The sequence below is a fragment of the Myotis nattereri genome, assembly GCF_964212035.1.
Source record: "Myotis nattereri genome assembly, chromosome: 2".
Taxonomy (NCBI): Eukaryota; Metazoa; Chordata; class Mammalia; order Chiroptera; family Vespertilionidae; genus Myotis; species Myotis nattereri.
Window position 1 is genome coordinate 179,852,310 of NC_138076.1, and position 15,385 is coordinate 179,867,694.

Below are 15,385 nucleotides of genomic sequence, written 5' to 3' on the forward strand. Positions count from 1 at the left end.
TTTCTAAAGATGTCTAAGCAGGACCATTTAATCCCACCAATCACCCAGGGCTTCTGAGAATGCCTCCGGAAACATGCTGCCCTGTGGAAAAGCTAACCTCCTCCAGCAGGAAACACCTTCGACGGCGGTGTATTGGAAGCCGGCTTCCTGCTCCAGGAATCCCACGCGCTAGAACCAGAAGCATTCACGGAGCGTTCCGTCCGTCTTCTCGACTCCCTCCCAAAGCTGAGGCTGTGTACTTGCTGCACGAAGCAGCCATCCAATTACTACTGAAAAGCTTCCAAGCACGACGAGAGGCCAAGGCAAGGGGCAGGAACAGCTCATCAAAGGCAAGGAAAGCTGGATCCAAAATAAATCCAGTACAAAATGCCCAGAATAGCCCAGAAAGACAGCTGATGACCTTTTCTTCTAAAATCTCTTAATATCACAGTGTCAAATGGCCTATGCAACTAAAGCCAAGCACATAATTACTACCATGAGGGTAAAGGAATAAAGTAAAAACGAACATACAAGTAAGAAAAGCTGATCGTACGATGACAACTTGTGTTTTGAAATACAAATTGAAACACAGAAGACAAATACAATTACTGGACTATGCTTAGGAGTCAGCCATTGGCGAGGGAAGACCTCTCAGTTCAAGGTAAGAGTCACAGGAAACTGTCAAGGCTATTTCAAGCTCTGAAAGCTACCACATTTTCTAAAGAGATAGCATATATATATATTTTTTCCTAAAGACTAAATGAATCCTGCTACAATGGCTTAAACCACCACACCCTTAATTGAAGTCTCCTCTTGGTTGAACCAGCTCTGGGCTGTGATTTGAGGGGAGGACAGCATTATGGTATGCAAGGAACACATCCTGGGAACCCCCAATTCAAGCCTCGAGCTGCTACTAAATGAAGATTTAAGTATATTGAAATCCCTTCTTCCACTTCTTTATTCCTGAAGCAATGGAGAGCCTTGGCTAATTGACATCCTGGTTTCCCAAGAATACCATAATATTAAACCACAGATCCACCGAGAGTCAAAATTCCCTTGAACCTTCTCCCTCCTTGTTAAAAAACTGCTGAGACTACATAACTAAGTGCCATCAGAGATGCTAAGCCCTCCTAATTAAATGAATAAATGCATTTTGAAGGAAAAAAACACCACTGATTCAATTATAGAGTTACCGTGTGCTCACACCCACATACAAACACCTCCCCACACATTTTGCTAAACGTGTAAACATTCCCTTTCTGTCTGCAGCTATATGCTTGCATGTCTGTATTAAGAAGAAAAGAAAAAAATCAAAGCCACTGACTGACATTTCCAAAGAAGTGAGGAGAAAACAAAACAACCAAGAATAAAGACTGCTAGCTTCACCCTGGATGGTGTGGCTTCGTTGGCTGTACACCAAAAGATGGTGGGTTCCATTCCCACTCAGGACAACATACCCAGGTTTCAGGTTCAATCTCAGGTTGGGGTTCATGAGGAAAGCAGCTGATTATGTTTCTCTTTCACATGGATATCTGTCTGTCTCTCTCTCTCTCTAATACCAATTCTTTTTAAAGTTGAAGCAAAAATTTTTTAAAAAGAAAAGACTTCTAGCTTCAGCAGCCCTCAAACTCCACCCACACCCTCACGCACAAAAGAAATGTGTGCTTGATGGAATGGCTCTAAAAGCAAAACTACATCTCCATTCAATAGTAAAGATGATCTTAGATATTTGGTTGGAGAGGAGAGATTTCTAAAGGAGAAAAAAAATGGAAGGGAAAATCTTGTGTAAGTTTCATGATGAAAAGAAATTCATTCATTTATTGTCTCAAGTTATAATGAACCAAGGATACCACCTAAGTGACACACATGTTCAAGTAAGATTGTTACCCCCAAGCTTTTTTCAGAATTTTTAGTATGAATTGCCTAGAATAAAGACTATTTGAGCCCTGGCTGGCGTGGCTCAGTTGGTTGAGTCATCCCATTCCGGTCAGGGCACATGCCTGGGTTTCTGGCTGGATCCCCAGTAGGGGGCCTGCAGAAGGCAGCCAATAGATCAGCCGTGGGCAAACTACGGCCGCAGGCCGGATCCGGCCTGTTTGAAATGAATAAAACTAAAAAAAAAAAAGACCGTACCCTCTTATGTAATGATGTTTACTTTGAATTTATATTAGTTCACACAAACACTCCATCCATGCTTTTGTTCCGGCCCTCCGGTCCAGTTTAAGAACCCATTGTGGCCCTCGAGTCAAAAAGTTTGCCCACCCCTGCAATAGATGCTTCTCTCTTCCTAACTTGCATGCTTAGAACATCCTGTTGAAACAGACAAATCACCTGGCCACCTAAAATCAACCTGTCTGTTTTCACAGGCGTCTACTTCAGCATCACTCCACAAAGACGCAGAATCTAAATGACTGAGTGGTCCCTGAACACACAAAACACAATCATCATCGAAATATATGCACAAAAATATTCAATGGAGCACTATTTGTAATACATCCAAATTGGAAAACTACCTAAATGTCCACCAATTGTAAAAGAGATGGATAATTGAGTAGCATAATAGCAAGGAAAATGAAAAATGTAATATCATAGATGAATTCCACAACCATAATAAGGAAATTAAGCCAGACACAAAGGAAGATATACTGTATGATGCTATTTACATAAACTTTAAAAACAAGCAAACTAATCAATGAATGGCATTAGAAATCAGGAAGTAGATTATTCCTGGGAGCATTAGGAAAGAGGGTGCTGGCATGCTGTTATCCAGGTGTGTCCACTGTGTCATAATTATCCCAGCAAGCCATCTACTTCTGATCTGTGCTCTTTCCTCTACGTAAAAGATACGTCGATAAAAAGCTGATTGAAAAAGAACCTGGGGAACATCTGGTCTGCTCTCCTTGGTTGGCATAAAAGTAATTGTTTCCCCAGCGGTTAAATGTCTCAAGGACACAGGAAATCCAAGGCAAGGCTGGGACTGAACATTAGGTCTCTTAACTCCCCATCCAGGTGCCAAAACTACCTCTCGAAGGTGGGAGGATGTTTCTCCAACTCCAGTCCTTGTTGTGTCTACAGCCACAGTTTAGAAGGATTAGGGTCACATTCGTATTAAGAATACAACCCAGACATTTCCAGTCTCCTACCGACAGATGCGCCATAAAAAGCTTTAAACACTATTTAGGATGTGGCGAATCAGAAAGTCAGACAGCGCTGTGCTCTCACCCCAGGTTCTGCCACTTACTAGCTGTGTGACCACCTGCATGCTCCTTACCACTCTCTGAATCTCAATATCCTCATCTAGATCACTAAAATATTAACTCCTACTCTGCAAGGCTGGCAGGAGGATGATCTAAGGCAATAGTGTCAGAGCAGTACCTGGTGCGTGGCAAGCACTCAGAAAAAGTAGTCATTGAATGAAAATTGAACTGAATTAGTCAAGTGCTTGTCACTTAGCACAACCTCAATAAATAATTGTTGTTATTATTACTGAGCAAGAGAAACAGGGAGGAAAGGAGTAAGTAAGCTTATATGAAAACACTTGGTTTTTCTAAGCCTATAGGGTCCTTAATGGGTTGACCGATTCTCACTGACTTTGATGGGGGCACTGAAATGGTCTGAGATAAAGAACAGTAAAGGATTTGAAGAGAAGGCGGTGCTTTTTATGTGCTACCAGGTCTGTGTTTTCCTTCTCAATAACAAAAAAATGATTTGCTCAGTGACAGTCACAACAAGCCTAAATTCACAGCCATCTATGTAAGTCGTATTATTTTTAGAATTAAAAAATTTTAAACAGGGTGGGTCACAAATTATCATAGGCATAATGAGTAGACCGACATAGTCAAGTAACTTTACTAGTGGGGAAAAATTTACACACTGAGTATCCAGAAAGGTAATTGCAGGCTTTAAAGATGTGAGAAACAAACAATGGTGATGAGTGAGTTTACTTACATTAAAACAGAAGGTTTAGCACTGATTTCTCCTTCAGCTCTTCAAATCTTGCTTGTACTTATTAGCAGGCTGATCCATAAAGTTCTTTAATACTGAAAAGATATGGAAAAGATAAATTAACACTAATTTCCAATTATAGCAGACCAGAGGAAAAATAAAATCCATTGATGGGTAAGTTGTTGTATAAGCAAAGAAGATAACACACGTGTTAAGAAAATGTGTTAAGCCGAAACCGGTTTGGCTCAGTGGATAGAGCGTCGGCTTGCGGACTGAAAGGTCCCAGGTTCGATTCCGGTCAAGGGCATGTACCTGGGTTGCGGGCACATCCCCAGTGGGAGATGTGCAGGAGGCAGCTGATCGATGTTTCTAACTCTATATCTCTCTCCCTTCCTCTCTGTAAAAAATCAATAAAATATATTAAAAAAAAAAAAAGAAAATGTGTTAAGGACCAAGAGATTTAACTGATAATCCTTCCCTTTATCTTTCTACTGTTTCCTCCTCCATGTCCCCTCCTCTTCCTTCCTTCCTTCTCCCCATCCAGCACCGCCTCCCTCTCTTCTTCCTTATTTCCTGTTACTGGACAACCTCAAATATTCCTCGAAGCCTGAGTTTCTGCTACCACCAGCATTAAATGTTATAGTCCAAAGTGCCTGACACATGTTAGGTCCTCTATGAGTGTTTGTTGAGTAAATAAAAAAAACCCACAGTTTTCCAATATCTCTTTACGATTTAAAAAATGAAGAGATTTATTATTTTCCTGTCCAACAAGAATAATATGTAGACAATATTGTAGAAGCATATACACTGTTTTTTAGACTTGTTTTTCTGATTGATTCCCTTTTAAATAATATATACTTAAAAAAAAATTCCCATTAGTATTCCTATGGACATGTAGATTCACACCATTATAGTTATAAAATATAGTAAAGGTAATAAAGGAATGTTTAGGAGATGGGAGTTCCTTTTGAGGTGCTCACTCTTCAGACACCCCAGGATTCCCTCCAATAACATGAGAAAGCAAAGTAGCTCCAAGTTAAACATGACCTCACATGTGATCTCAAATGTATATATAGTCGGGGCCAGGCCCAGACAAAACTGTGAGGTAGGAGTGGAGCAGCTTCCTTCTTCTATCTGTACCTTTGAGGAGTCAGTGACTCCAGATGTTTCATTAAGTAGGAAAAATAGGATCGGCTCCCAAGTTCCAACAACTTGATGGATATCCTTCCTGAGGACATTTTCATTAAAAAATAATAAAAGAGAGAGAGAGAGAGAGAGAGAGAGAGAGCTTCAGAAGGTAGATGCTTGACACAGAAATAAAATGCATTACTGACAATGGAATTTCAAGCACGAATGAGGGATACAGATTGTCTTGAAGGAATTTCTTGACTCAGGTTCACATCTGTCCATTTGGCCTCCCCTAAAGCTGGCTTGATGTATGACCAATATTCAGGGGTGGGCAAATGCAGGTTTACAGTTGTTATACAAATAAAATAATACAAGAAATCTAATCTAATAAAAGAGAAACACGCAAATTGACCGCACCTCCACTATGCCCAAGCCACACCCACCAGCCAATCAGAGCAACTATATGCTTGGTTGCCCCCACAATGGAGGAAGCCAAGCTTCCTGCCTGCCCTGGCCAGCTGTGGCCTCTGCTCAAGGCAACAAAGTTTCAATTATAGAAGATAAATAAATCCCAGATACTTGCTTCCAGCCAGCATCCACTGGGAGCTTGGGTGGGTGGGGGCCATGGTCAGCCTGCAAACAGCCATCAGCCCCTCACCCAGGCTGGCCAGGCACCCCAGCGGGACTCCCACCCTGATCCGGGACACCCTTCAGGGCAAACCAGCCGGCCCCCACGCATGCACCAGGCTTCTATCCTATATAATAAAAGGGTAATATGCAAATTGACCCTAACAGCAGAAGGACTGTGAATGACTGGTCACTATGACACACACTGACCACCAGGGGGCAGACGCTCAATTCAAGAGCTGCCCCCTGGTGGTCAGTGCGCTCCCATAGGGGGAGCTCTGCTCAGCCACAAGCCAGGCTGATGGCTGCCAATATAGCAGTGATGGTGGGAGCTTCTCCCGCCTCCTCAGCAGCACTAAGGATGTCCGACTGCAGCTTAGGCCTGCTCCCCGCTGGCAAGTGGACATCCCCCGAGGGCTGCCGGGCTGCCAGAGGGATGTCTGACTGCCAGCTTAGGCCCAATCCCCCCAGGGAGCGGGCCTAAGCCAGCAGGTGATCATCCCCTGAGGGGTCCCAGACTGCGGGAGGGCACAGGCCGGGCTGAGGGACCCCCCCCCCCCCCAGTGCACAAATTTTTGTGCACTGGGCCTCTAGCAATAAATAATACAAGAGCTGTTTCACATACTCACAATCTAGGTAAATTATAAGCACTTAGTGATGCATACATAGGCAAGCCCGACTTTAAGATTAGTGTGTGCTCCAAAAGCAAAGTTATATTAATCAGCAGTTTTCAAAGTGCGTGCCTAGGAACTCTCTCCCATGGGTGCTTCTGAGAATGGAGGCAGGAGAGTGAGTGGATGTGTAGTAGTGGGCTGAGCACATTATTATTTCTCTTATAATTTGATCCAAAACTTACTCGGAGAAGAGGTTCCTTGAGCTGCTTATAAAAGGGTTGAAACTAAATGATGATTAAAGCTAGTGCAGAAAATTCCCAGAGAGTTCATAGCACAACATAGCTGATCAAGCACAGTAATCATACCAAAATCCAACCACCCTCCCTAACAGAGTCTTTTTGAAAAAATGTGAATTCTAAGTTGGGTCCCAGAACATAGGTCATCCTGGGTCCAAGCAGGCAGGAGCCAGGCCTTCTCTTTCTTCTTACCCAATGCCTTTGTCCTCTGCCCTGGAACATACACTTATACTTCCATGAGGACTAAACCAACAGTAAGGGGGTGAGAAGAAGGTGGAGAGGGCCTGTGGATATTCCAGAGTGGGGGAGATGGGGGCTCCAGCAGGGAGTAAGACACAGTGGGTTTCTGTGAGTCAATCACTACCCCAGACCCTGCCCCAAACCTCACCAGCCTCCTTGCTAGAAATTACATGTGCAAAGCTTACAAACTTCTTATATGTCCAGGCCTTTTAGGAATGAGGAAGAGAAAGTCAGTGGAACCGTTTAAAGAGAAGAAAAAGGTATACCTATGTTCTGTAAGACCAAATTTAAAAACAACATATAAAATTAGAAAACAATTTTTTAAAAGAAAATTCTAAGAAAGCATTGCCTGAACTTGCCCCAGAAGAATTCTCTGAATTAAGAGGCACTGAGTATATTCATCCCTCCCTCCACACAGAGCTTCGATTATTCGATTCAACCAGGACTGAATACATAAAAACATTTATAAACATAAACCACTGGATTTTTTGAGTTTCCATCATGAACCTTGTATAAGTCTGTCAAAGATTCCCTTTGTTATACAGTTTTGACCAAATGCAAGAGACTTTAGTCATTTCCTCAGAAACAGACGTGAGCTATAAATATGAACAAGCCAACACAGCCAGTCACTCACAAAAAGGCTCACTGAAAAGTTTAATTTAAAAACAAGAGCACATTATTAAACTAAAAAAATAAGCCAAAAAAATCCAAACCCATGCAAACAACATTCTTAGCAGAAAAACTCAGTGTAATGACAAAGATAATTACAAATAGCTTTTTATTTGACTCCTAAACTTTTTCTATACAGAATTTTCAAAAACAAAAATAAAAAAAGTCTGTATTTGTGTTCACTTAATAAAGCAAACCATTGACATCCTGCCCAAATCTCAGAACATACATTCCAAGAAAACCCTCCAAACCATTAAATAAATGGCTTCTGTATATCCCTTTGTGATAGAAAACACTACTATTGCTTATTTTCAAAATCCCTTTAATATTCTAATCTAATTCATGACCTTTATAACTGAGAGTAACATGTTAAGACATAATAATTAGGAAGTGAAGTTACTATTTATTATAATAATATATTTCTTAATTTGAAACTAAACCAAAATCCAAAGTCTCTATTCAGGTATGACATAGTCATCTAAAGCAGGCATCTGAACACAGGGCAAATATGGCCTGCCACCTATTTTTGTAAATAAAGTTTTATTGAAACATAGCCATGCCCATTTACTTACATATTATCTATAGCTGCTTTTTAATAATTATTATTACTAGTGCCCTGGTGCATAAAATTCCTGCACATTAAAAGGGAATTAATTAGAGGAAATATTTTAATATTGCTATTTGCCCTTTCTTTATAATATAAGTATCAGAGATGAAAGAAAATTAGTAAAATGTGTATGAAAATCTCCCTCCTGTCAGAGTCTGGGGCGCACCACGGGAACCAGAGTCAAGTCCCCGCCCATCCGCGTGCGCTTCGAAATCACACAAAACCCAGACTTGGCCAGTCTCACCCATCAAGCCCCGCAGGGCAGGGGGCACCAGCCTCAGGTCCCCCATCAAGCCCTGCCAGGCAGAAGGGGCACAGCTTCAGGTCCCCCGGTCCAAGCGTCAGGGCGGGGGACGTGGCCTCAGGTCCCCCAGCCCCGGCGCCTGGGCAGGGGGTGTGGTCTCAGGTCCTCTGGGCCCAGCCTCAGGTCCCCTGGCCCCAGCGCTGGGGCGGGGGGCGCGAGGGCACAAGGGCATGATGACCATTTGCATATTAGCTCTTTATTATATAGGATTATTATTATTACTAGAGGCCCAATGCATGAAGATTCGTGTAAGAATAGGCCTTCCTTCCCCTGGCTGCTGGCACTGCCTTCTGCCTTCACGTGCTGCCTAGAGGCCTGGAGCGGCCTGGGACAGGATGGAATGCCTGCGTCATCTCCATGGCGACGATGCAAGCGTCCCAGCCCGGCGCCGCCATCTTTGTCGCATCAATTTGCATATTCTCTCCTTATTGGCTGTGGGTGCCGCCATCTTTGTCACAAAGTGATGGTCAATTTGCATATTCTGTCTATATTAGATAGAATTTTTTTCTTTTAGAGAGAGAAACTTTAATTGATTGCCTCCGACAGAGGATTGAACCTGCAAACTGGGTATGTGACCTGACTGGGAATTGAATCCACAGGCTTTTGGTGTATAGGAAGATGCTCCAACCAACTGAGTCAACTGGCTAGGGCTAGAGCTGCTTTTGCAATGATTGAGTGAAGTAGTTACACCAGAGCCTATACGACTCTTAAAGTATAAAATATTTATTAACTGATTTGACCCTCTAAGAAAAAGCTTGCTGACTTCTGATCTAGGAAACAGCTACCTCAGTGCACTAAATCTTGAAATGAGAAACATGAATCCTGGTTTAATCATCTTGCTGGATACTACCTAAGTCATTTAACCTTTAGCTACTTTAATGTTCTCATTTACAATACAATAACAGACAATATTTATTGGGAATTTATGTATCAGGCACTATTCTAAGGGCTTTACTTTTAGTAAATTAACAACGAATTCACTCATTTAATTCTGATTAAAACCCTGTGAGGAGAGTAAATGATTAGCCCCATCTTACAGATGAGGAAACTGAGGCAGAGGGGTTAAATAACTTGCCCAAAGCCACATTACTGTTAAATGGAAAAGTCAGGGTTAGAACCCAGGCAATCCAGGCTCAAAGCTGGTATTATACATCTCTCTGCTACATTGATGATCATTTTAATTTTATGAAAGTTACAGATAATAAAAGGAAATCTTAAAAAGGCCTACTAGTAAGCAATGTTAGTTAAAGACAGTAAAGTACACCTCTGCACAGTTTAGGATAAGATACCTAAAATAAGACTATAAATGGACTTCCACAGACTTTTAAGACCCTTCTGATTTCTAAGATTAGGGCTAACCTTGGGATACTGGGAACATAAAAGCCCACAATATCCTTTTTTGTTCTTTTACCACAAGTAATAAAAAAAAAAATCAAACTAACTGACCAATGTCTGTCTTCCTCTTGGTGAGTGAGGCCTCTCCAGGCAGTTCAGCCCTTCAGAAAGGCTTTGGGACACAAGCTTACTGGAGGGACCTTAAATCTCCCACATTAGTTCCCATCTAGTCTTATCCTCTGCCTAGCTTCCATCTGGGAAAAGGCTGAGCAAACAGAAGTTATGGAAAAATTTTAATAGCCTCGCAAGAAGAGCTCTATCCAGATAGTAACTGTCACATGAAGATGTCCCCGTGCTGAACTAACCCCACTTCCTGATGTGCCCCAGGATGTTTGCAGCAAATGCATCACCTACATGTGAACCTGTGCTCTTTTATACTAAAAGATAGGTTTATATGATCCAAATAAAATAAGGGGAGCCCTAACCGGTTTGGCTCAGTGGATAGAGCGTCGGTCTGCAAACTGAAAGGTCCCAGGTTCAACCTTGGTTGTGGGCACATCCCCAGTAGAAGGTGTGCAGGAGGCAGCTGATCGATGTTTCTCTCTCATCAATGTTTCTAACTCTCTATCCCTCTCCCTTCCTCTCTGTAAAAAACAGAGAGAATTTGTAAAAAAATCAATAGAATATATTTTAAAAAAATAAGGGGAAAATATACTGCTAGATTAGTCATCACCAATTTCACTTTTAGATAGAGGTGATCTTAACCATCTTTTTTAGCCAGTCTTTAACTGGCTTTCAGTGTCTGCAGAGTAAAGTCAAATCCTTGAGTTTGACATTTCAGCTTACCCCTTACCTACTTTTCCAGTCTTACCTCCTTCTGTTTTTGGTCTTTCATGTAACCGGGATGGCCTGTTTTTTTCTTCTGAGAACATACATATTCTGTACTCCCCTATTTTCTCTTTCACTACCAACATCACATCCAGTGAAGCGGTCACATCTCTGTGCTAAATACTGTGGGATACAATCTGCATTTCCTGGGAGGGCTGGATTCTCACCATCCAGGAGAGAAAAAGGTACACAAAGGACTACACTAAAGCTTCATATTCAAGGTCCAAAGTGCTGTAGGACTCTGATTAGGGGATCCAAAAAGACTTTAGACAGAAGCCATCAATGAGTTGGACCTTAAAGGAAGGGGAACAGAGTGTACTGAAGTTTATAAAGTTGGAGGGTAACCAGATAGGATAAAAATTTATTATCAGAAACTTCAGAACCCAACAGGGTCCAAAATCCTGGCTCCCTTTGACTAGTAATAAGGATTGTCGGAGTTATAATCAAATAAAGCAGGTTGATGCTAACCATGCTGAAAACCAGATTTGTAGCCAGTTTCATGTCTTGGTCAAGTAACAAAGCCTTTTAATTCCGTCCCTACATAGTCTTCCCCTTCTCTCATTGCCAACAGCATTGAATATTTCAACCCATTCATTCATGTGGGCATTTAATCACATGTGGACTTTCACTGTTTAAATATTCTAGAAGGTTGTTTTCCCTCCTCAATAAGACTTTGTTATCAAAGAATAGGTTCTTTCAAATAGACCCTTGGCATTGTTGAATTTTAGGTTCAAGGTCCCTGACAAGTAATGCTAGTTTAGCTGAGAAGCAAATTTAAATTATGAGGTCGGGCTGTTTGGCTAGTAACACAATGCCCAGCCAACCATAAACATCTGTATTCCAACATGGCTTTGCTTTCTGCCTATCCATTAACTCATATGAACTGATCTAAAATGTCTTTCTTTGTGCAATGGTCAGGAAAAAAGCTAACAACTAGGGTTAGTGATGGAAGGAAAGATCAAGTTAAAGCAGCACAAGAAAGCAGTGGCTCATAGCCAAAATATAGACATTAAAGTGTTTAATAAATTACACATTACAGTATATCTGCAAATCTGAGGATGAACAAAGAGCTTGAACTTTATCCCTTATGTTTTAAAAAGGGTCAGTGTATAGTTTTTTGTGTGTTCCCACAATACCAAGCACTGTGCTATAAATACTAGCTAAATGAATAATGTGATGATCTCTGATGTCCCATAGTCCTTAGTGAACCTATTTGTCATGCCACAATCCAATTGATTATAGTCAAATTTCCCTCAAGACTCCAGAATTGTAGCATTTGCAATGTCTACTGACATACTACATTAAATAAGGCCCACATATTTTTAAGTTAGCATATTGCTTCACAATCATATTTGCAGTGTTTAGTAATGGTTGCCTTTGTCTTTGATGCATAGCTTTCTTTGCCAATACCGGCAAATTATTTTTTTATTTCCCTCCAAAAAAATTATAATTCAAAGATGCTAAGCAATTTTGGAATTCAAAAGTTACGATTTGAAAGTTTTAACTGAATTGAATGGAATTATTAAAGCCTGCCATAAAGTTACATATACTAGTAAAAAATACATATGCCTGGCTACATGTGGTGTGGGACAGTATTCTGGGGCTGGGTGTGAGGGAATCCACATGACTCAGCTTCCTAGCACACCAATTTTTCTTTGTGGCAAACATTAAACTTTATTTTTTATGACAAATATCATGACCTATAGTGAAAGTATTATATAACAATGTATAAAAATGTTTATATGAAAAATATTATGGACTATAGTATAAAATTTTCCTAACAATATGTTTATACAATGGATTTCAAACACATTTTGGGCAAGAACTTTAGAAGAGATGTTCCCATTAGTTGCACAGATCTTGAAGCATAGGGTAGTTTGGTAGAAATCAGAGGTTGTTGACCACATAGTCAGTCATTTCCTCAGAGAGAAAATTTCTACAAATGTTCTGAAATATGTCCTATCCCTTTGAAAGCGGAGGAGAAACAAGTGCCCTGCCTTTAAAATTCTAGCTGTGATAGCCAAGAAATTCTACAGGTTCAAGTCCTTCCACCTTTATCATTAACTAACATGTTATTACAAATATCTTTCAAAAAATATGAAGACAAGCCACTTCAACCCCACTAGCATTCCGAAAGAGCATTCTGAACTAATGTGGAATTTATAACAGTGATTGTTTTAATAAAACAGTGACTTCATCCCGCTGGTACATAACACTATCAATACACTGGTATATAACACTATCAAGCCAGAACTGCGAGAACCAACAGACCTCAGTGAGGTCGTCTTGCTGTGAGAGGGGTTGGCCCATTATGAACGCGATCATCGCTGACCCAGCAGGAACAGTAAGGACTCTTCCCCTTAAATTTCCCCACATGAAATAGATGTATTTTCATTGTTAGACTAGGACCATGGTTTCTGCAACATGTGTGTTTTAAAAAGAGGTTTTTCTGCCTAAAATAGGTCTTACCCAGCAACTGTCTATTAGAAATCCTGTCAACCAACATAAGACCCTGAAGTTTTATAGACACATTTAAACTAGAATAGGATAGAAATACTGCAGGTAAAATATCTGACTATTTTATTTTCAGCTTCCATATTCAGAAAGACACATTGACCTATAAATTCTCTAAATCTCACAGAGAACCCACTGCAATTCTAAAAAAAAAAAAAAAAGATATAGGATGAACTTTTTAATGCTTTGCTACCCACATACCCATCACCACTGATAAGAAGAAGAAAAAATACAAGGGACATAAGGCAGCTCACTTCTATCATGAAAGATTTTTGTTGTGTGTGTTGTTTTTTAAAAAAACCTCACCTGAGGATATGTTTATTGATTTTAGGGAGAGAAAGAGGTGGGAAGAGAAAGGAGGGATGGAGGGAGGAGAGACAGAGAGAAACATCCATTGATACTATCTTCTATGCAACCTTAGTGCATACTAACTTTTTAGGCAAATTATTTCCTAAGATAAATGCATTGGAATGGAATTCCTCTTACTGCAATAGAGCATTGCAGTACAAAAGTATTAAATACAGTGCCACTAGCAATTCACTACCAGACTGAAACTACGTTAGGATTTTTTCTTTCATTTGGTATTGAAATGGTAACTGAGGGCTGCTTAATATATGTTTCTGGTTACCATTGGGAATGAAAATTTCCCCATGATTTTATTTATATACTAGGGGCCCAGCGTGCGAAATCGCGTGAGACCCAGACCCCGCGCGCTGTGGGACGCCACGTAAAGTGCACCCATCAATGTACCTCCTGATGACCAGTCTTTGGTTGTTATGGCGTTACAACCACTGGGTTTTTATTATATAGATTTTCTCTTTTCAGACTGGAAGGGAGAGAGGGACAGGGAGAGAGAACCTGCAAGTCCCAGAACGTATATCATTTCTTCCATGAGTATTTCAGTATATCTCTCTAAAACAGTGGTTCTCAACCTTCTGGCCCTTTAAATACAGTTCTTCATGTGACCCAACCATACAATTATTTTCGTTGCTATTTCATAACTGTAATGTTGCTACTGTTATGAATTGTAATGTAAATATCTGATATGCAGGATGGTCTTAGGCGACCCCTGTGAAAGGGTCGTTCGACCACCAAAGGGGTCGCAACCCACAGGTTGAGAACCACTGCTCTAAAAGATCGTTTAACTGTAAGACTATCATCACACACCTCAAAATTAGTAATAATTCTTATTGTTAGGAAGAGGTATTTCTATTTCAATACCATCACATTTCTAGTCAATGAGCACATTTCCAATTGCCTTATAAAAGCCATATTTTCAAAAACCATTTGTTTGTTCTCATTAGAGTCCACAATTGTGGTCAGTTGATAGATCTGTTAAGAATTTTTTAATCTATAGGTTCTGCCCTACATCTCTTTTCTTTCTCCTTGAAGGTTATTTATTGAAGAAACTGGCTTGTTTGTCTTGTAGAGTATCCTATAGCTGATTATGTTCCTAAGTGCAATTTAACATGCATCAGCTCACCTTCAAAATACAGGTTGGTTAATTTTTTTCCTGTCCCTTGTGTAAAGGTAGATATGCAGATGTAGATAGCTCATGGACTACCGAACAAAAACCATGTGCTCTTCTATTCCACTGACATTGAGTAATAAGGAAAAGAAATAGGGATGATTTTCAAGGATCCTATAAAAACTATCTTTGAGGCAAGAACAGAAGTTGAACCCTGGGCTTATAAAGTAGTACAGGGTGGGGTAAAAGTAGGTTTACAATTGTGAGTACCCAAAACACAAAGTTTACTCTTGTATTATTATTTATGAATTATTGTATTATTTTCTATACGAACAACTATAAATCTATTGCCCCACCCTGTACTTAAATCAAAGGAACGAGAACAGGAAACAAATGTTGCAGACCGATCCTTTCCTCCCCTTCCCAACTCCTTCTGCCATTACAGAGAGGGTAGGGAAAGCTCTAGCAAGCAGTTTGGGTTGACTCCCAGCTCCACCTCTCCAGCTGTGTGGCCTGCAATAATCTTACTTAACTTCTCTGTGCTTCAGGGTCCTTATCCATAAAATGAAGACAATACACGGCACACCTATTGTGTGAGAGTTCAGTGAGATAATTCAGAAAAAGAGCTTGGCACACAGTAAGCTCTCAAAAAAAAGGCTGTTAATTATTATCCTCTTTTAATCATTATTATCCCCTAATAAAAATCTCCTCCTTAAAACTTTGGGGTGCCACCTCTTCCCCTAAGTGACTCAAGTGAGTTTCACCCTAAAG

General features: G+C 40.5%; 1 protein-coding gene across 1 annotated transcript in view; it reads right to left on the minus strand.

Annotated features, from left to right (window-relative positions):
* Nucleotides 1–15,385, minus strand: part of PPFIBP1 (PPFIA binding protein 1) — a 168,612-nt gene that overhangs the window by 107,727 nt on the left and 45,500 nt on the right. Inside the window, exon 2 of the mRNA XM_081082694.1 lies at nucleotides 3,928–4,019. The gene's annotated coding sequence lies outside the window, so the exon portion shown is untranslated. The remainder of the gene's footprint in view (nucleotides 1–3,927; nucleotides 4,020–15,385) is intronic.